Source organism: Pseudophryne corroboree, chromosome 5 (assembly GCF_028390025.1).
Source record: "Pseudophryne corroboree isolate aPseCor3 chromosome 5, aPseCor3.hap2, whole genome shotgun sequence".
Classification (NCBI taxonomy): Eukaryota; Metazoa; Chordata; class Amphibia; order Anura; family Myobatrachidae; genus Pseudophryne; species Pseudophryne corroboree.
Genome location: NC_086448.1, coordinates 785790000 through 785811679, shown reverse-complemented (window position 1 = coordinate 785811679; position 21680 = coordinate 785790000). Strand labels below are relative to the sequence as shown.

At 46.9% G+C, this 21680-nt stretch overlaps 1 protein-coding gene and 1 long non-coding RNA gene across 2 annotated transcripts in view; one reads left to right on the top strand and one right to left on the bottom strand.

Moving 5' to 3' along the window:
• Positions 1 to 21680, bottom strand: part of LOC134928535 (uncharacterized) — a 411940-nt gene that overhangs the window by 56671 nt on the left and 333589 nt on the right. Inside the window, exons 3-4 of the long non-coding RNA XR_010177944.1 lie at positions 4661 to 4723; positions 2653 to 2766 (exon numbers count right to left, since the gene is read on the bottom strand). This is a non-coding gene — a long non-coding RNA (uncharacterized LOC134928535). The remainder of the gene's footprint in view (positions 1 to 2652; positions 2767 to 4660; positions 4724 to 21680) is intronic.
• ANXA13 (annexin A13) overlaps positions 1 to 21680 on the top strand; it is a 245292-nt gene that overhangs the window by 59528 nt on the left and 164084 nt on the right. The window lies entirely within an intron of this gene.

The window sequence follows — 21680 nt, the reverse complement described above, 5'->3', positions numbered from 1 at the left end:
CTGCGTCATAATCCGATCTCTCTGTCAGGCAGGGGCCCTTGTGCACCGCACACCATGCACCCATTATAAATACGCCTATCTCATTTGCATAAACTCGTAGATGGGCGACCGGCTATAGACGCTGCTACATGCACCTTTGCGCGGGACTCCAGCCCCCAAATGAGTTCATCAGTTCGCAGAGGGAGGAAAGATCAGAGGGCCGTGGAGCCAGTGGCGGAACTACCGCCAGTGCAAGCAGTGCCTTGCACTGGGCCCGCCACTGTCTAGGGGCACAAAGCAGCGCGGCATGTAATGAGTTAAACTGACTCATTACATGCCACTGTGTGCTGAGGGCGCATCCCAGCATTCACAGCGGCGGAGGACAGCCAATTGGGAAGGAAAGGGACAGCAGCAGCGCCTCCACCAATTACACAGCGCTGCTGCGTCTCCCTCCTCCACCTCCCTCCTCCTCTCCTGCCCGGGATCTCTTTCAGAAGCTGCACGAGGAGCTTGAGCCAGCGGAGACAGTAAGTATAATTCTCTTTCTTTCTTTCTTTCTTTCTTTCTTTCTTTCTTTCTTTCTTTCTTTTCTGTCTGCCTTAATGTGTAAAAAAGGGGACGCTGTCTGCCATAATGTGTAAAAAATGGGACGCTGTCTGCCGTAATGTGTAAAATGGGGACGCTGTCTGCCGTAATGTGTAAAATGGGGACGCTGTCTGCCGTAATGTGTAAAAAGGGGACGCTGTCTCCCGTAATGTGTAAAAAGGGGGACGCTGTCTGCCGTAATATGTAAAACGGGGGACGCTGTCTGCCGTAATGTGTAAAACGGGGGACGCTGTCTGCCATAATGTGTAAAAAGGGGACACTGTCTGCCATAATGTGTAAATAGGGGGACACTATCTGCCTTAATGTGTAAAAAGGGGAATGCTGTCTGCCGTTATGTGTAAAAAGGGGGATGCTGTCTGCTGTTATGTGTAATAACGGGATACTGTCTACCGTACTGTGTAAAAAATGGGATGCTGTCTGCCGTAATGTGTAAAAAGGGGACGCTGTCTGCCGTAATGTGTAAAAAGGGGACGCTGTCTGCCGTAATGTGTAAAAAGGGGGACGCTGTCTGCCGTAATGTGTAAAAGGGGACGCTGTCTGCCATAATGTGTAAAAAATGGGACGCTGTCTGTCGTAATGTGTAAAAAGGGTCGCTGTCTGCCGTAATGTGTAAAAAGGGGAAACTGTCTCCCGTAATGTGTAAAAAGGGGGACACTGTCTGCCGTAATGTGTAAAAAGGGGGACACTGTCTGCCGTAATGTGTAAAAAGGGGACGCTGTCTGCCATAATGTATAAAAAGGGGGACGCTGTCTGCCATAATGTGTAAAAAGGGGACGATGTCTGCCGTAATGTGTAAAAAGGGGGACGCTGTCTGCCTTAATGTGTAAAAAGGGGATGCTGTCTGCTGTTATGTGTAAAAAGGGGACGCTGTCTGCCGTAATGTATAAAAAATGGGACGCTGTCTGCCGTAATGTGTAAAAAATGGGACACTGTCTGCCGTAATGTGTAAAAAAGGGACGCTGTCTGCCGTAATGTGTAAAAAGGGGGACGCTGTCTGCCGTTATGTGTAAAAAGGGGGCGCTGTCTGCCGTACTGTGTAAAAAGGGGATGCTGTCTGCTGTAATGTGTAAAAAATGGGACGCTGTCTGCCGTAATGTGTAAAAAGGGGATGCTGTCTGCCATAATTTGTAAAAAGGGAACGCTGTCTGCCTTACTGTGTAAAAAGGGGATGCTGTCTGCCGTAATGTGTAAAAAATGGGACGCTGTCTGCCGTAATGTGTAAAAAATTGGACGTTGTCTGCCGTAATGTGTACAAAGGGGACGCTGTCTGCCGTAAGGTGTAAAAAGGGGACGCTGTCTGCCGTAAGGTGTAAAAAGCGGACGTTGTCTGCCGTAATGTGTAAAAAGGGGACGCTGTCTGCCGTGAGGTGTAAAAGGGGGAATCTGTCCGCCGTAAGGTGTAAAAGGGGCTCTACCTGGTGTAGTGGTGCTACTGTGCGGCGTAATTTGAATAATGGAGACTACTGTGCACCGTTATATGAACTGGTACTATTTTATGGCCACACCCCTTCCCCACGAAGCCACGCCCCTATGTTTTTTGCGCGCACCTACGCTGCGCACTGCCCCAGTTTTACATGGAGGTGGGGGGGCTCCGATGATGTTTCTTGCACACAGTTACGGCACTGTTGCTAGGTATCCATTTCTCTGGCCCTGAGCAAGTCCCCCTCACTAGATCCTCTCCAGGGGTGAGGGGGTGGACTTGGATGGGATGGGGGGCAAAGCATTTTGTCGCACCTGGGCCCACCGCTCGCTAGTTCCGCCGCTGCGTGGAGGGCCTCTAAAAAGTCTTCATCAAGACATTTTGACCATTCTGAATTGAAATCCAGAGTTTCTTCCTGTCATCTATGGATTTATAGAGGAACCAGCAGGATTTTTCATTTTTATTTTTGTAACTAAAAGAATTACTATGGTGCAGTTGTATTACGGTTCTCCAAGTGCAGTAACTCCTTTACTTTATTTCCTTCCCCAGCACTTCCATGTCTGTTTCATTCAAACGTGTTGCAGTGTTATTTGTTACAGTATTACTGAACATCTTCAGACCTTTCTCCTATCACATGAACTTCTCACCTGTATCATACGCAGTAATGTCAGGTATGTGTGAGTGCACACGACGTCAGCAGTCTGCCACAGTAAGAGTAAAGCTGAGACCGCGTGCTTTTATTACAGCAATAACCTGTTTCCCTAAAATAGATTACAGAAACAGAAGGATTTTTTTCCCTATGGGTAGACAAGTGTGAGGCATACAGCACACATACACACACGCACAATACATATATTAGAGATGTGCGCTGGACCATTTTTACTGGTTTTGGTTCTAATTTTTCGTTTTGCCAAAACACCATGACTGGTTTTAGATTTGTACTTTTAAAAAAATTGACAAAAAAGCTAAAATGACATAATTTGGGCCTTTTTTTTTTAGTTCCTAGAGTAGTAATAACATCAATAGCATTAATTTACACTCATTTCCAGTCAATTTTGACCACCTAACAGTTCATATTATTGTGTTCATCCGCTTTAGGCAAAAGGCTGCAGCGAGATTGCTGATTACTAAGTGACAGAGCAGTGGCACAAACACACGGCAGTTTATAGCACATCTAAGAAACCATTGCCACACGGCAGTGGCAGAAATGAAAAGTGGTGCAAGATGGAATTGTCCTTGGGCCCTTCCACGTACCTTTATGATGGATATTAAAAAGGACATGCACAGATTAACAAACCAAGCCCTTCAGCGACAGGGACTACCACTTTTGTAGCTGAAGTGCTTGGTTTGTTTGTGCCCCCACAAAACAAGCTACCAATGGGCTTAAGGCAGCTAAGCAAACAGCTCTGCAGTGACAATATGTCATCATCATTACCATCTTCATCCTCAGGACAATAGAACAAAATATATATTTTTTACATCTTTGAATTCGCAGCTGACTGCAGGGATTTAAGATGTATATGTATGTGAATAGAAATGCAGTGCACAGAACAATATAATAGAACAACATATACAGTGGCGGCTGCTGCCCCGGGCTGCAGTGTAGTCCAAGCTGTGCGGGGAGAGCTGGCCAGGACATACAGTATGAACATACATGTGTAGTTGTATGTAACATAAGTCCTGGCTTCCTTCCCTGGGGATCCGCCGAAGCATGGAACACAGTGCTCAGACTGTCAGTCACCATTTAGCCCGCCCCCAAACTCCCTTTGGCTGGTTTCACAGCAACATGATGATTGACAGCCTGAGCACTGTGTTCTATGCTGCGGTGGCAACGGATCACAGAGGAAGGCAGTCAGGTCATATGTTACATACAACTACAAATGTATGTTCATATGTCCTGGCCAGCTCCCCTCTGCATAGCTTAGATGGAGCTGCAGCCCAGCAGCCACCGGTGAATATATATATATATATATATATATATATGTTTATTTATTTATATATAGTAGTGGGGGTAACGGCGACACTCACCAGATTTGTACTGAATTCCTTAAAAATGTGTCAGTTTATTGAGCCATAGGGCTGACATGTTTCGGGCTATACCCCGTCCTCAGGTCCAGACAACAATGAGACACTAAACAAATACAACATATATATACCTAACACCAAATGACATTGACACCAAAGCATGCTCACGGCACGACTGCCCACCCTGCCGCTCTGCTCACTTCTGCGTCGCTGAGCTGTGACGTCCTGGCGCACCGTGGAGACATGGTAGTTGCCACCGAAACCCAGCACTGCATAATTCCGGTCCCAACCTAGGGCATCATGCTATAAAACATAACAAATAAACATTAAATATATCTTAAAATGCATACACCAATACCAAAATACAAAAATACAAAACAAGCAGAGTTTAACTCTGCTGGTTTTGTATTTTGGTATTGGTGCATGCATTTTAAGATGCTCTAGGTTGGGACCGGAATTATGCGGTGCTGTGTTTCCGTGGCAACTGCCCCAGCCTGGATCCAACAATATGCAGTAGATTTGGCGGCACTCAAGTAATAAATGGTTCTCCAAGAGCTCAGGCCATATCAACGTTTCATTAGTTTATTCTAACATCATGAGGAAATAAATGAAAACATGAAAAACACTCACCATATATCCCCTCCACACGTGCTGGCGTGTGTAACCGTCAAATTCGTTACCACAGCAACCAGTCTATAATAAAAGACGTTGGTGACGGTTCATACAATAAAGCATATGAATCAGCATGTAACATGTTGCATCAAACGCTACATTATAATCAATATTTGTAAAAAAGTAGCAAAGTATACTTTGGCCATAACACAGATATAACACATTACAGACGGTATTGTTAGTAAATGGATTGCAGTTACCGCAGTGGAAATCCACTGTCATAACTGCACATATAAAATTAATCCCATATCATAGATAAATCTTAGTATTAGAGGAACCACATCCCTATTAAATTAAGGTAGACAGTCCCTTAAAATGGGTGTAGTATGGTTTGCCGACATTTGGGGTCCCGGCGACCAGCATACCGGCGCCGGAATCCCAATCACCGGCATACCGAAAGCTGGGCGAGCGCAAAATGAGCCCCTTGCGGGCTCCGTGGTGCACGTAGCACGCCAAGCTATCTATTCTCCCTCCAGGGGGGTCGTGGACCCCCAAGAGGGAGAAAAGATGTCGGTATGCCGGCGGTCGGGTTTCCGGTGCCGGTATGGTGGTCACCGGGGGCCCGGCCGCCGGCAACCTGAAGACCACCTCCTTAAAATACATAATATTACAGCTATCTAATAATTGCAGAGAATTTTTAAATACCGTAGTTCAAAGGAAACAATGCAAACCAAAGGTATTCATTGAGTCCCTTTGGTGCTAATGTGCCCAACCTATAAATCCACTTGGATTCGCACCTCTTTTATCAGGTGGAATGTGGTCAATGATGCGATATCTAAGTGTCGCCAAACTGTGACCAGCTTGGTAGTAATGACAGGCCACTGGTTGATCACTATGCACTAAGGGTCCTGTCGGTTTTACCGACATAACTTAATCCACACGGACAAGTGATCAGATAGATGATGTACTTCGTTGTGCACGGAACTCTGTGTTTGATCAAGAATTCCCCGCTGCTTAATGGGTGGTAAAATGTGTTGCCTGCCACAAGGTTTCTACATGTTGTACAATTCAGGCGTTTGAAACACCCATTTTTTTCTGTTAAAACGTGTTCCCTTGTCGTATTCCCCATACTGGATACATCAGCTTTAACTACCCAATTGCGGATATTGCGTTCCTTCTTGTAACATGACATCAAGCTGGTGTCAGTCAAATTCAGCTCCGTATCTGAGCTTACAATGGGCCAGAGTTTTTTTGAGATAGAGTTAATTTTTGTACTGAAATGATTAACCCATAGCATCTGTTTTTTCTTGGATTTTTTTATCCTTAGCTAGCAAAAGTTGTTCTCTCGTTTTGGACATAGGGGGTAATTCAGACCTGATCGCTCGCTAGCGTTTTTGTAGCCCTGCGATCAGGTCAGAACTGTGCACCGCAATGCGCAGCGCACAGGTACAAAGCGGATCGCCGCTCAGCGATGGGTTTGTGCGAAGAATCCATTCGCACGGGCGGTCGCAAGGAGATTGACAGGAAGAAGGCATTTGTGGGTGGCGACTGGCCGTCTTCAGGGAGTGCTTGGAAAAACGCAGGCGTTTGCAGGACGGGTTCCTTATGTCAATTCGGGACAGGCTGAAGTGTTCTGCTACACATGCGCTCACACACTTGCAAAGCTAAAATACACTCCCCTATTGGCGGCGACTATCTGTTCGCAGCAATGCAAAAAAAACCCTAGCGAGAATCAGGTCTCAATTAGGCCCATAGCTCTTATTTTTGCTTGCAACAATGGTTGTAGATCATAGCCCATATTTAAAAATGTAGTTATCATCTGGTCAATATGTTTTTCAGCTTCATTTATCTCATTATATATCCTTCTTGCTCTGATGAATTTCGGGTATGGAAGCCCATACTTCAGGGATTTTTAGTGGAAGCTCCCAACATGTAGGATATAAACCTTCTATCCGTTGGTTTATTATACAGGTTCGTACTGATCTTACCATCTACAATACTGACCATAACATCAAGAAAATTAACACTGGTGTAGCTGATAGTGTACGTAAATTTGATTGGACTTTCTGAAGAGTTGTGCTTCTGAATAAAAGATGTAAATTCAATCTCACTGCCCTTCCAGACCACAAACAGGTCATCAATGTATCTAGCTAGGAATTTAATCTTGCCTGCCACATTGCGCTCTGAAAAAAATATATCCTGTTCTACGCTGAACATGTAGGCGTTAGAGTATGACGGGGCCACGTTTGACACGGGACCATGTTTGACCCCATCGCTACCCCGGACAGTTGCAAGTATTGTCGTCCATCAAACATAACATAATTTTTAGTCAAATACCGACGCCTGAATCCCGACAACCTGTCAGAATGCTGATACCGGTGTCAGGAGACCAACGCCGGAATCCCAACAGCTGGCATCCCAACTGTAAGTATAGCGGCGGCTTAGGGCGGGGGAGGGGGGGTTAGGTGCCACCCGGGGGGAGGGGGGGTTAGGGTTAGGCTGCAACTAAGGGAGAGGATAAGGTTAGGCTACAGGAAGTGAGGGTTAGGGAGTAGAGTAGAGGGTGTACAGTACATATTTACCTTTCCCTATTGGGATTTCAAATATTGGAATGCCATATTGTGACCGCTGGAATCCAATCAGTGGGAAATTATACTCAACACACCCATAAATATATATACATCTATATATATATATCTATATCTATTTTATATATATATATATATATATATATATAACGATACAACCCGGCACTCAAAGGGACAGCGTCACCTATAAATAACTTGCTGGGGTGCCCTCCATGAGAAAATGAATCCCAATGTACACAAAGAAAAGAGGCGGCACTCCCAGCGTTTTTTAAAGTGCAAAAAAATCTTTAGTCAGGATCGACGTTTCGGGGGGTCTCACCCCGTCATCAGGATAACATGTGCATGTTACATGAACAAACATTTATACTTACATGCCATCCCAGCGTTTTTTAAAGTGCAAAAAAATCTTTAGTCAGGAACGACGTTTCGGGGGGTCTCACCCCGTCATCAGGATAACATGTGCATGTTACATGAACAAACATTTATACTTACATGCCGCCCGTACCTCGCCCGCCGCCGGCCGCAGTCCACGGACGCCCGCATCTCCTTCCGGGTTCAGGACCCTGACGTCACCGGAAACAGTGAGGTCACGTGAATCTGCGCCGGGAGGTCTGGGGAAAACGAGCAGCATGCATTTACACATCACCATAGTAACAATCCGTAAAAACATGTGAACACAAAAATAAGATGTGAGGAAAAAGCCCCACAATAAAAATCAGTGTAAAACAATATTATAGTGACAGTAAACATTAAAAAGCACAAAACGTGGACTGAACAACATATGTAAAAAATCAATAATGCAGATACTAGATAATAACAGGTCCGGAACATAACAAACCTGTCTGTGTTTAACCTATGCTTTTACTAAACTTGAGTGTAATATCTCATGGTTAACCGATTACACTACATGATGTATGCTGACTCTACTGCCATACCAGCCTTAGAGTCAGTAAATTGAAAATATGACGAACTGGACTATGATGTTCCTATTCAAATACACTAGACAATTAACAAACTACAGCATGGAATCTACCCATATTTAAAGATATAAATTATAAGAATAATTAGAATAATTTAAATGAACGCAGACAAACTTAAAGATTCATTCAGCCCCTTGGGGTTCACGGTGTCAAGGGTAAAAATCCACCATGCCTCCAATTGTAACAGCTTCTTACCCCGGTCACCTCCTCGCAATGACTTGGGCACCTGTGCAATCATTCTATATCTCAATGCCGCTAAGCTATGTCTGGCCTGCGCAAAATGCCTGGCCACAGCTTGATCGCTGGTGCCAGATAACAATGCTGCCCTAATGGCCGTCCTGTGTTGGGCAATCCTTTCTTTGAATTGCCTTTCTGTCTTGCCCACGTAATGTAAACCACAGGGGCAAGACAGCAGGTAAACCACAAACTTTGAAGTACAGGACAAAGCTGGTTTAATAAAAAATACCTTCCCAGAAAATGGATGATTAAACCTATTGCCTGTAATCAATGCACTACAGGTCGTGCACCCCGTGCATTTGAAACAACCTCCTTTTCTGGACAAAAAATGCTGTTTAGGTGGCCCCATCCCAGTGATGTCTGTACGGACTACCCGATCTTTGATGTTGGGGCCCCTAGTAAAGCTAGGCAAGAGATGTGAATTATGCAAGGATGGTAATTCAGGCTCTGAGTTAATGATGGGCAAAAGCTGTTTGGCCCTTTTGCATGTGTGTTTACTTTTACTGGTATAACGATTAACCCAAGGGACTGACTGTGTTACTGCTGTTCTTGGTTCTTTTTGCTTCAGTAATGTGAGTCGATCAAATGACAAAGCCCTCGTTTTCGCCCGTGTAAGCAACTTCTGCGGATATCCTCGTTCAAGGAATTTGGAGGTCATTTTATCAATTTGAACCTCTCTATCCTTAGCATCACTGGAAATCCGACAGGCTCTAATAAATTGGGAAAAATTAGAGGGTACAGTTTTTAGATGTGGACATTAGCATCAGTGAGGGACATTTACGGACTAGTCTGTATGTAAAGCCCACAGACCGGAACACTCTTTTACAACATAACAGTTTTCATCCTGCTGCGACCATTGACAGTTTGCCTTTTTCCCAATTTATTAGAGCCTGTCGGATTTCCAGTGATGCTAAGGATAGAGAGGTTCAAATTGATAAAATGACCTCCAAATTCCTTGAACGAGGATATCCGCAGAAGTTGCTTACACAGGCGAAAACGAGGGCTTTGTCATTTGATCGACTCACATTACTGAAGCAAAAAGAACCAAGAACAGCAGTAACACAGTCAGTCCCTTGGGTTAATCGTTATACCAGTAAAAGTAAACACACATGCAAAAGGGCCAAACAGCTTTTGCCCATCATTAACTCAGAGCCTGAATTACCATCCTTGCATAATTCACGTCTCTTGCCTAGCTTTACTAGGGGCCCCAACATCAAAGATCGGGTAGTCCGTACAGACATCACTGGGATGGGGCCACCTAAACAGCATTTTTTGTCCAGAAAAGGAGGTTGTTTCAAATGCACGGGGTGCACGACCTGTAGTGCATTGATTACAGGCAATAGGTTTAATCATCCATTTTCTGGGAAGGTATTTTTTATTAAACCAGCTTTGTCCTGTACTTCAAAGTTTGTGGTTTACCTGCTGTCTTGCCCCTGTGGTTTACATTACGTGGGCAAGACAGAAAGGCAATTCAAAGAAAGGATTGCCCAACACAGGACGGCCATTAGGGCAGCATTGTTATCTGGCACCAGCGATCAAGCTGTGGCCAGGCATTTTGCGCAGGCCAGACATAGCTTAGCGGCATTGAGATACAGAATGATTGCACAGGTGCCCAAGTCATTGCGAGGAGGTGACCGGGGTAAGAAGCTGTTACAATTGGAGGCATGGTGGATTTTTACCCTTGACACCGTGAACCCCAAGGGGCTGAATGAATCTTTAAGTTTGTCTGCGTTCATTTAAATTATTCTAATTATTCTTATAATTTATATCTTTAAATATGGGTAGATTCCATGCTGTAGTTTGTTAATTGTCTAGTGTATTTGAATAGGAACATCATAGTCCAGTTCGTCATATTTTCAATTTACTGACTCTAAGGCTGGTATGGCAGTAGAGTCAGCATACATCATGTAGTGTAATCGGTTAACCATGAGATATTACACTCAAGTTTAGTAAAAGCATAGGTTAAACACAGACAGGTTTGTTATGTTCCGGACCTGTTATTATCTAGTATCTGCATTATTGATTTTTATATATGTTGTTCAGTCCACGTTTTGTGCTTTTTAATGTTTACTGTCACTATAATATTGTTTTACACTGATTTTTATTGTGGGGCTTTTTCCTCACATCTTATTTTTGTGTTCACATGTTTTTACGGATTGTTACTATGGTGATGTGTAAATGCATGCTGCTCGTTTTCCCCAGACCTCCCGGCGCAGATTCACGTGACCTCACTGTTTCCGGTGACGTCAGGGTCCTGAACCCGGAAGGAGATGCGGGCGTCCGTGGACTGCAGCCGGCGGCGGGCGAGGTACGGGCGGCATGTAAGTATAAATGTTTGTTCATGTAACATGCACATGTTATCCTGATGACGGGGTGAGACCCCCCGAAACGTCGTTCCTGACTAAAGATTTTTTTGCACTTTAAAAAACGCTGGGAGTGCCGCCTCTTTTCTTTGTATATATATATATATATATATTCAGAGACACTGACAGCAACAGCTTGTGGATGGACACAGCAGAGAAAATATATATATATATATATATATATATATATATAAAACAAGAAGCAGGGTAGCAGGCACTCTCAGTATGAGCAACCACCGGGGTGCCTTCCTAATAGGGAATAGATATAATGTAGTCCCCTGTTTCAGACTTGGCAAGTCGCCTCCTCATTGCAGGGACCAGGCGGCACTCACCGGATTTATTTCAAAACGGCTTTATAGAAATTCAAAGGCTCAATACAACATATTCAAAAATAAAGTGCAAAGCATTCCGACGTTTCAACGCCACACAGGCGTTTTTATCAAGGTGCACAGTGCTAGAAGAAAAAACAAAACAATAGCCCCCTAATCGCAGAGCGATGTAGTGCCATACGCTCCCTAAAGGTCCTTATAGTTTGTCCTACATAGATAAGTCCACAAGGACAAAAGATGGCATAAATTACAAACTGGGTCATACATGTCACATAATGCTGGATCCGATGACATCTTCGGGTGACTGGATGTATAAATGTAGGTCCCGTTTCCATATAGCAGCATGTCTCACAAGATAAGCATTTATAACATCCTTTGGTAAGTAGTATTAACTACTTGGATGTGGTGATTGGTATCAAGAATAACAGCATTATGACAAATGTGTTTTACAAACCAACAGACCGAAATACTCTGCTGATACATAGCAGTTTACATCCACCCTCCTTAAAAAGAGGCCTTCCAAAATCCCAGTTGATTAGGGCAGCACGTATCACCAATGATAGATCTAAATTGGAACCGGCGCTGGATGTGGTGGTGCAAAAATTTCTGGAACGAGGCTATGACTATAAGAATCTTCTAGAGCTCAAACAAGAAGTGATGATGATCCCTAGGGAACAACTTTTGAGCCCAGGTATGAAACAAATGACCAACAGGATTCCACTTGTTACAGAATTCACGACAGCCAGTGGGGTCATACCTAGAGCAACCAAGGCCTTATGGCCTATTGTCACCTCGGATAAAGATCTACCATGTTTTAAGAATAAAACCATCATGCCGAGCTATAAAAGGGGAAAAAACCTCCATGATCTTTTGGTAAAGACTGATGTGACCCCGAAACGGACGACCGTCAATACCAAAGGATGTTATAAATTGTTATCTTGTGAGACATGCTGATATATTGAAACGGGACCTACATTTATACATCCAGTCACCCGAAAATATAATCGGATCCAGCATTATGAACCAGGGGACTATATTATATCTATCTATCTATCTATATATATATATATCTATCTATATATATATATATATATATATATATAAATATATATATATATATATATATAAATCTAAAAAGAACGGCACTGGAGACAGCGATGAACTGACAACAGACTTGTATTCACGGGCAACAGCCGTTTCAGGACACTTACCAAACTATATACCCCAGGAGCGCACCAACCATCCTTACTTACGGGTGCGATGCCGCCAGGTCACTTCTGCCCGATGTGTCACTGTTGCCCTGGTGATCCGACGCTTGCGTCTCATCCAGGCTCAGCCTCATGTCAACGGGGTCCTGCAGCCGCTTCCCCCTCGGACAGGCGTTGTATAGAGGCAGGCAGCCGAGGCGCCCCCTATACAATAAAGAATTAGGAATACTGGTGTGCACTGGCTCCTCCCTCTATGTCCCTCCTCCAGACCTCAGTTAAGGAAACTGTGCCCGGAAGAGCTGACATTACAAGGAAAGGATTTTGGAATCCAGGGTAAGACTCATACCAGCCACACCAATCACACCGTATAACTCGTGATAAACTTACCCAGTTAACAGTATGAACAACAACAGAGCATCAGACCAACCTGATGCAACCATAACATAACCCTTATGTAAGCAATAACTATATACAAGTATTGCAGAAGAAGTCCGCACTTGGGACGGGCGCCCAGCATCCACTACGGACTACGAGAAATAGATTTACCGGTAAGTAAAATCTTATTTTCTCTAACGTCCTAGTGGATGCTGGGACTCCGTAAGGACCGTGGGAATTATACCAAAGCTCCCAAACGGGCGGGAGAGTGCGGATGACTCTGCAGCACCGAATGAGCAAAGGCAAGGTCCTCCTCAGTCAGGGTATCAAATTTGTAGAATTTTGCAAAAGTGTTTGAACCCGACCAAGTAGCTGCTCGGCAAAGCTGTAATGCCGAGACCCCTCGGGCAGCCGCCCAAGAAGAGCCCACCTTCCTTGTGGAATGCGCTTTTACTGATTTTGGAGGCGGCAATCCTGCCGCAGAATGAGCCTGCTGAATCGTGTTACAGATCCAGCGAGCAATAGTTTGCTTTGAAGCAGGAGCACCCAGCTTGTTGGATGCATACAGGATAAACAGCGAGTCAGTCTTTCTGACTCCAGCCGTTCTGGCTACATAAATCTTCAAAGCCCTGACTATATCTAGTAACTTGGAATCCTCCAAGTCACTAGTAGCCGCAGGCACCACAATAGGTTGGTTCAAATGAAAAGATGACACCACCTTCAGCAGAAATTGCGGACGAGTCCGTAATTCTGCCCTATCCATATGGAAAACCAGATAGGGGCTTTTACATGACAAAGCCGCCAATTCTGACACACGCCTAGCCGAAGCTAAGGCCAATAGCATGACCACCTTCCACGTGAGATATTTTAACTCCATGGTCTTAAGTGGCTCAAACCAGTGAGATTTCAGGAAACTCAACACCACGTTAAGATCCCAAGGTGCCACTGGTGGCACAAAAGGGTGCTGAATATGCAGCACTCCCTTTACAAACGTCTGAACTTCAGGAAGAGAAGCCAGTTCCTTTTGAAAGAAAATGGATAGGGCCGAAATCTGGACCTTAATTGACCCCAATTTCTCTGACGTCCTAAGTGGATGCTGGGACTCCGTAAGGACCATGGGGAATAGCGGCTCCGCAGGAGACTGGGCACAACTATAAAGAAAGCTTTAGACTACTGGTGTGCACTGGCTCCTCCCACTATGACCCTCCTCCAGACTTCAGTTAGAATCTTGTGCCCGGCTGAGCTGGATGCACACTAGGGGCTCTCCTGAGCTCCTAGAAAGAAAGTATATTTAGGTTTTTTATTTTACAGTGAGATCTGCTGGCAACAGACTCACTGCAGCGAGGGACTAAGGGGAGAAGAAGCGAACCTACCTAACAGGTGGTAGTTTGGGCTTCTTAGGCTACTGGACACCATTAGCTCCAGAGGGATCGACCGCAGGACCCGACCTTGATGTTCGTTCCCGGAGCCGCGCCGCCGTCCCCCTTACAGAGCCAGAAGCATGAAGAGGTCCGGAAAATCGGCGGCAGAAGACTACGGTCTTCACCAAGGTAGCGCACAGCACTGCAGCTGTGCGCCATTGCTCCTCATGTACACCTCACACTCCGGTCACTGATGGGTGCAGGGCGCTGGGGGGGGGCGCCCTGAGGGCAATATTACACACCTGGGCTGGCAAATATACACCATATATAGTCCCAGAGGCTATATAGGTGTAAATTAATACCCCTGCCAGAGTTTCAAAAACGCGGGAGAAGTCCGCCGAAAAAGGGGCGGGGCTAACTCCCTCAGCACACTGGCGCCATTTTTCCCTCACAGCTCCTCTGGAAGGAAGCTCCCTGGCTCTCCCCTGCAGTCTACAACTACAGAAGGGTAAAAAAGAGAGGGGGGGGCACTAAATTTAGGCGCAGTATATATATATATATATATATATATATATATAGCAGCCATAAGGGGATATAATTCAGTTAGTCCCTGTATTATATAGCGCTCTGGTGTGTGCTGGCATACTCTCTCTCTGTCTCCCCAAAGGGCTTTGTGGGGTCCTGTCCTCTGTCAGAGCATTCCCTGTGTGTATGCGGTGTGTCGGTACGGCTGTGTCGACATGTTTGATGAGGAGGCTTATGTGGAGGCGGAGCAAATGCCTGTAAATGTGCGGGGTCGACACCTGAGTGGATGGTTCTGTGGAAGGAATTACGCGACAGTGTCGACTCCTTGCATAAAAGGTTTGACGACATACCTACTATGGGACAGCCGGCTTCTCAGCCTGTGCCTGCCCAGGCGTCTCAAAAGCCATCAGGGGCTCTAAAACGCCCGCTACCTCAGATGGCAGACACAGATGTCGACACGGATACTGACTCCAGTGTCGACGACGATGAGACTAATGTAACTTCCAATAGGGCCACACGTTACATGATTGAGGCAATGAAAAATGTGTTGCACATTTCTGATGTTACCCCCGGTACCACAAAAAGTACCAGTAGCTTTTCCTCCATCTGAGGAGTTAAATGACGTGTGTGAAGAAGCGTGGGCTTCTCCTGATAAGAAACTGGTAATTTCTAAGAGGTTACTAATGGCGTACCCTTTCCCGCCAGAGGATAGGTCACGCTGGGAAACATCCCCTAGGGTGGATAAAGCGCTCACACGCTTGTCAAAGAAGGTGGCACTACCGTCTCCGGATACGGCCGCCCTGAAGGAATCTGCTGATAGAAAGCAGGAGGCTATCCTGAAGTCTATATAGACACACACAGGTATTATACTGAGACCAGCTATTGCGTCAGCATGGATGTGCAGTGCTGCAGCTGCGTGGTCAGATTCCCTGTCGGAAAATATTGATACCCTAGACAGGGACACTATATTGCTAACCGTAGAGCATATTAAAGATGCACTTTTATACATGAGGGATGCACAGAGGGATATTTGCCGGCTGGCATCCAAAATTAGTGCAATGTCCATTTCTGCCAGGAGAGGGTTATGGACTCGGCAGTGGACAGGAGATGCAGATTCCAAAAGGCACATGGAAGTTCTGCCTTATAAGGGTGAGGAGTTGTTCGGGGATGGTCTCTCGGACCTCGTTTCCACAGCAACAGCTGGGAAGTCTACATTTTTACCCCATGTTCCCTCACAGCCAAAGAAAGCACCGTATTATCAGGTACAGTCCTTTCGGCCCAATAGGGGCAAGCGGGTTAAGGGCGCGTCCTTTCTGCCCAGAGGCAGAGGTAGGGGGAAAAAGCTGCAGCATACAGCCAGTTCCCAGGAGCAAAAGTCCTCCCCCGCTTCCTCTAAGTCCACAGCATGACGCTGGGGCTCCACAGGCGGAGCCAGGTACGGTGGGGGCCCGTCTCAAATATTTCAGCAATCAGTGGGCTCGCTCACGGGTGGATCCCTCAAATAGTATCTCAGGGGTACAAACTGGAATTCGAGACGTCTCCCCCCCCGCCGTTTCCTCAAATCTGCCTTACCAACCACTCCCTCAGGCAGGGAGGCAGTGTTACGGGCATTTCACAAGCTGTATTCACAACAGGTGATAGTAAAGGTGCCCCTACTTCAACAAGGACGGGGTTACTATTCCACAATGTTTGTGGTACCGAAACCGGACGGTTCGGTGAGACCCATTTTAAATTTGAAATCCTTGAACACATATATAAAAAAATTCAAGTTCAAGATGGAATCGCTCAGGGCGATTATTGCAAGCCTGGACGAGGGGGATTACATGGTATCACTGGACATCAAGGATGCTTACCTGCATGTCCCCATTTACCATCCTCACCAGGAGTGAGTGATTTGTGGTACAGGATTGTCATTACCAATTCCAGACGTTGCCGTTCGGTCTATCCACGGCTCCGAGGGTCTTTACCAAGGTAATGGCCGAAATGATGATACTCCTTCGAAAGAAGGGAGTTTTAATTATCCCGTACTTGGACGATCTCCTGATAAAGGCGAGGTCCAGGGAGCAGTTGTTGGTCGGGGTAGCACTATCTCGGGAGGTGCTACAACAGCACGGCTGGGTTCTAAATATTCCAAAGTCACAGCTGATCCCTACGACACGTCTACTGTTCCTGGGGATGGTTCTGGACACAGAACAGAAAAAAGTGTTTCTCCCGGAGGAGAAGGCCAAGGAGCTGTCATCTCTAGTCAGAGGCCTCCTAAAACCAAAACAGGTGTCGGTGCATCACTGCACGCGGATCCTGGGAAAGATGGTAGCTTCCTACGAAGCAATTCCATTCGGCAGGTTCCATGCAAGAACTTTTCAGTGGGACCTATTGGACAAGTGGTCCGGATCGCATCTTCAGATGCATCGGCTGATAACCCTGTCTCCAAGGACCAGGGTGTCTCTGCTGTGGTGGCTGCAGAGTGCTCATCTTCAAGAGGGCCGCAGATTCGGCATACAGGACTGGGTCCTGGTGACCACGGATGCCAGCCTTCGAGGCTGGGGGGCAGTCACACAGGGAAGAAACTTCCAAGGACTATGGTCAAGTCAGGAGACTTCCCTGCACATAAATATTCTGGAACTGAGGGCCATTTACAATGCCATAAGTCAGGCAAAACCCCTGCTTCAAAACCAGCCGGTACTGATCCAGTCAGACAACATCACGGCGGTCGCCCATGTAAACGGACAGGGCGGCACGAGAAGCAGGACGGCGATGGCAGAAGCCACAAGGATTCTCCGATGGGCGGAAAATCACGTGTTAGCACTGTCAGCAGTGTTCATTCCGGGAGTGGACAACTGGGAAGCAGACTTCCTCAGCAGGCACGACCTCCACCCGGGAGAGTGTGGAATTCATCCAGAAGTCTTCCAAATGATTGTAAACCGTTGGGAAAGGCCACAGATGGACATGATGGCGTCCCGCCTAAACAAAAAGCTAGAAAGATATTGCGCCAGGTCGAGAGACCCTCAGGCGATAGCTGTGGACGCTCTAGTGACACCGTGGGTGTACCGGTCGGTTTATGTGTTCCCTCCTTTTCCTCTCATACCAAAGGTACTGAGGATAATAAGGAGAAGAGGAGTAAGAACTATACTCATTGTTCCGGATTGGCCAAGAAGAGCTTGGTACCCGGAACTTCAAGAAATGATCTCAGAGGACCCATGGCCTCTGCCGCTCAGACAGGACCTGCTACAGCAGGGGCCCTGTCTGTTCCAAGACTTACCGCGGCTGCGTTTGACGGCATGGCGGTTAAACACCGGATCCTGAAGGAAAAGGGCATTCCGGAGGAAGTCATTCCTACGCTGATTAAAGCTAGGAAAGAAGTTACCGCAAACCATTATCACCGCATTTGGCGAAAATATGTTGCGTGGTGTGAGGCCAGGAAGGCCCCAACGGAGGAATTTCAGCTGGGTCGATTTCTGCACTTCCTGCAGTCAGGGGTGACTATGGGCCTAAAATTGGGTTCCATTAAGGTCCAGATTTCGGCCCTATCGATTTTCTTCCAGAGAGAACTGGCTTCACTACCTGAAGTTCAGACTTTTGTTAAGGGAGTACTGCATATTCAGCCCCCTTTTGTGCCTCCAGTGGCACCTTGGGATCTCAACGTGGTGTTGGATTTCCTAAAGTCACATTGGTTTGAGCCACTAAAAACCGTGGATTTGAAATATCTCACGTGGAAAGTGGTCATGTTGTTGGCCTTGGCTTCGGCCAGACGTGTATCAGAATTGGCGGCTTTGTCATGTAAAAGCCCTTATCTGATTTTCCATATGGATAGGGCAGAATTGAGGACTCGTCCCCAGTTTCTCCCTAAAGTGGTATCAGCTTTTCATCTGAACCAACCTATCGTGGTGCCTGCGGCTACTAAAGACTTGGAGGCTTCCAAGTTGTTGGACGTAGTCAGGGCCCTGAAAGTCTATGTTTCCAGGACAGCTGGAGTCAGAAAGACTGACTCGCTATTTATCCTGTATGCGCCCAACAAGTTGGGTGCACCTGCTTCAAAGCAGACTATTGCTCGCTGGATCTGTAGTACGATTCAGCGTGCACATTCGGCGGCTGGACTGCCGCATCCTAAATCAGTGAAAGCCCATTCCACGAGGAAGGTGGGTTCTTCTTGGGCGGCTGCCCGAGGGGTCTCGGCTCTACAACTTTGCCGAGCAGCTACTTGGTCAGGGTCAAACACATTTGCAAAATTCTACAAGTTTGACACCCTGGCTGAGGAGGACCTAGAGTTTGCCCATTCGGTGCTGCAGAGTCATCCGCACTCTCCCACCCGTTTGGGAGCTTTGGTATAATCCCCATGGTCCTTACGGAGTCCCAGCATCCACTTAGGACGTCAGAGAAAATAAGAATTTACTCACCGGTAATTCTATTTCTCGTAGTCCGTAGTGGATGCTGGGCGCCCATCCCAAGTGCGGATTGTCTGCAATACTTGTATATAGTTATTGTTTAACAAAAGGGTTATTGTTGAGCCATCTGTTGAGAGGCTCAGTTGTTATCATACTGTTAACTGGGTATTGTATCACAAGTTATACGGTGTGATTGGTGTGGCTGGTATGAGTCTTACCCTGGATTCCAAAATCCTTTCCTTGTAATGTCAGCTCTTCCGGGCACAGTATCCTAACTGAAGTCTGGAGGAGGGTCATAGTGGGAGGAGCCAGTGCACACCAGTAGTCTAAAGCTTTCTTTATAGTTGTGCCCAGTCTCCTGCGGAGCCGCTATTCCCCATGGTCCTTACGGAGTCCCAGCATCCACTACGGACTACGAGAAATAGAATTACCGGTGAGTAAATTCTTATTTTTAAGCCCATAGTCACTCCCGACTGCAGGAAGTGAAGGAAACGGCCCAGCTGGAATTCCTCTGTAGGGGCCTTCCTGGCCTCACACCAAGCAACATATTTTCGCCATATACGGTGATAATGTTTTGCTGTCACGTCCTTCCTAGCCTTTATCAGCGTAGGAATAACCTCATCCGGAATGCCTTTCTCCGCTAGGATCCGGCGTTCAACCGCCATGCCGTCAAACGCAGCCGCGGTAAGTCTTGGAACAGACAGGGCCCCTGTTGCAACAGATCCTGTCTGAGAGGCAGAGGCCATGGGTCCTCCTTGAGCATTTCTTGCAGTTCCGGATACCAAGTCCTTCTTGGCCAATCCGGAACAATGAGTATTGTTCTCACTCCTCTTTTTCTTACGATTCTCAGCACCTTGGGAATGAGAGGAAGAGGAGGAAACACATATACCGACTGGAACACCCACGGTGTCACTAGTGCGTCCACAGCTATCGCCTGAGGGTCTCTTGACCTGGCGCAATACCTTTGTAGCTTTTTGTTGAGTCGGGATGCCATCATGTCCACCTGTGGCAGTTCCCATCGATTTGTAATCTGTGTGAAGACTTCTTGATGAAGTCCCCACTCTCCCGGGTGGAGGTCGTGCCTGCTGAGGAAGTCTGCTTCCCAGTTGTCCACTCCCGGAATGAACACTGCCGACAGTGTTTGCACGTGATTCTCCGCCCAGCGAAGAATTCTGGTGGCTTCTGCCATTGTCACCCTGCTTCTTGTGCTGCCCTGGCGGTTTACATGAGCCACTGCGGTGATGTTGTCTGACTGAATCAGCATCGGTTGGTTGCGAAGCAGAGGTTCCGCTTGACTCAGGGCGTTGTATATGGCCCTTAGTTCCAGGATATTGATGTGCAGACAAGTCTCCTGACTTGACCACAGCCCTTGGAAATTTCTTCCCTGAGTGACTGCCCCCCACCCTCGGAGGCTTGCATCCGTGGTCACCAGGACCCAGTCCTGTATGCCGAACCTGCGGCCCTCGAGAAGGTGAGCACTCTGCAGCCACCACAGAAGAGACACCCTGGCCCTGGGGGATAGGGTGATCAGCGGATGCATCTGAAGATGCGATTCAGACCACTTGTCCAACAGATCCCACTGAAAGGTCCTCGCATGGAACCTACCGAAGGGAATGGCTTCGTATGACGCCACCATCTTTCCCAGGACTCGCGTGCATTGATGCACCGACACCTGTTTTGGTTTTAAGAGGTCTCTGACCAGAGTCACGAGCTCCTGGGCCTTCTCCGCCGGGAGGAACACCTTTTTCTGGTCTGTGTCCAGAATCATGCCCAGGAAGGGCAGACGCGTCGTAGGAATCAGCTGCGACTTTGGAATATTCAGAATCCAGCCGTGCTGTTGCAACACCTCCCGAGAGTGTGCTACGCTGATCAGCAACTGCTCTCTGGACCTCGCCTTTATGAGGAGATCGTCCAAGTATGGGATAATTGTAACACCTTGCTTTCGCAGAAGCACCATCATTTCTGCCATTACCTTGGTAAATATTCTCGGTGCCGTGGACAGACCAAACGGCAACGTCTGGAATTGGTAATGACAGTCCTGTACCACAAATCTGAGGTACTCCTGATGAGGTGGATAAATGGGGACATGCAGGTAAGCATCCTTTATGTCCAGAGACACCATAAAATCCCCCTCTTCCAGGCTTGCAATGACCGCCCTGAGCGATTCCATCTTGAACTTGAACCTTTTCAGGTAAATGTTCAGGGATTTTAAATTCAATATGGGTCTGACCGAACCGTCCGGTTTCGGTACCACAAACATTGTGGAATAGTAACCCCTTCCCTGTTGAGGGAGGGGAGCCTTTACCACCACCTGCTGGAGATATAATTTGTGAATTGCCGCTAACACTACTTCCCTTTCTATGGGGGAAGCTGGCAGGGACGATTTGAGGTAACGGTGAGGGGGCATCACTTCGAATTCCAGCTTGTATCCCTGAGACACAATCTGTATAGCCCAGGGATCCACCCGTGAGCGAACCCACTGGTGGCTGAAATTTCAGAGACGCGCCCCCACCGCTCTTGGCTCCACCTGTGGAGCCCCAGCATCATGTGGTGGATTTAGTGGAAGCCGGGGAGGACTTCTGTTCCTGGGAACTAGCTGTATTGTGCAGTTTCTTTCCTCTACCCCTGCCTCTGGCAAGAAAAGACGCACCTCGGACTTTCTTGCCTCTTTGTGATCGAAAGGACTGCAT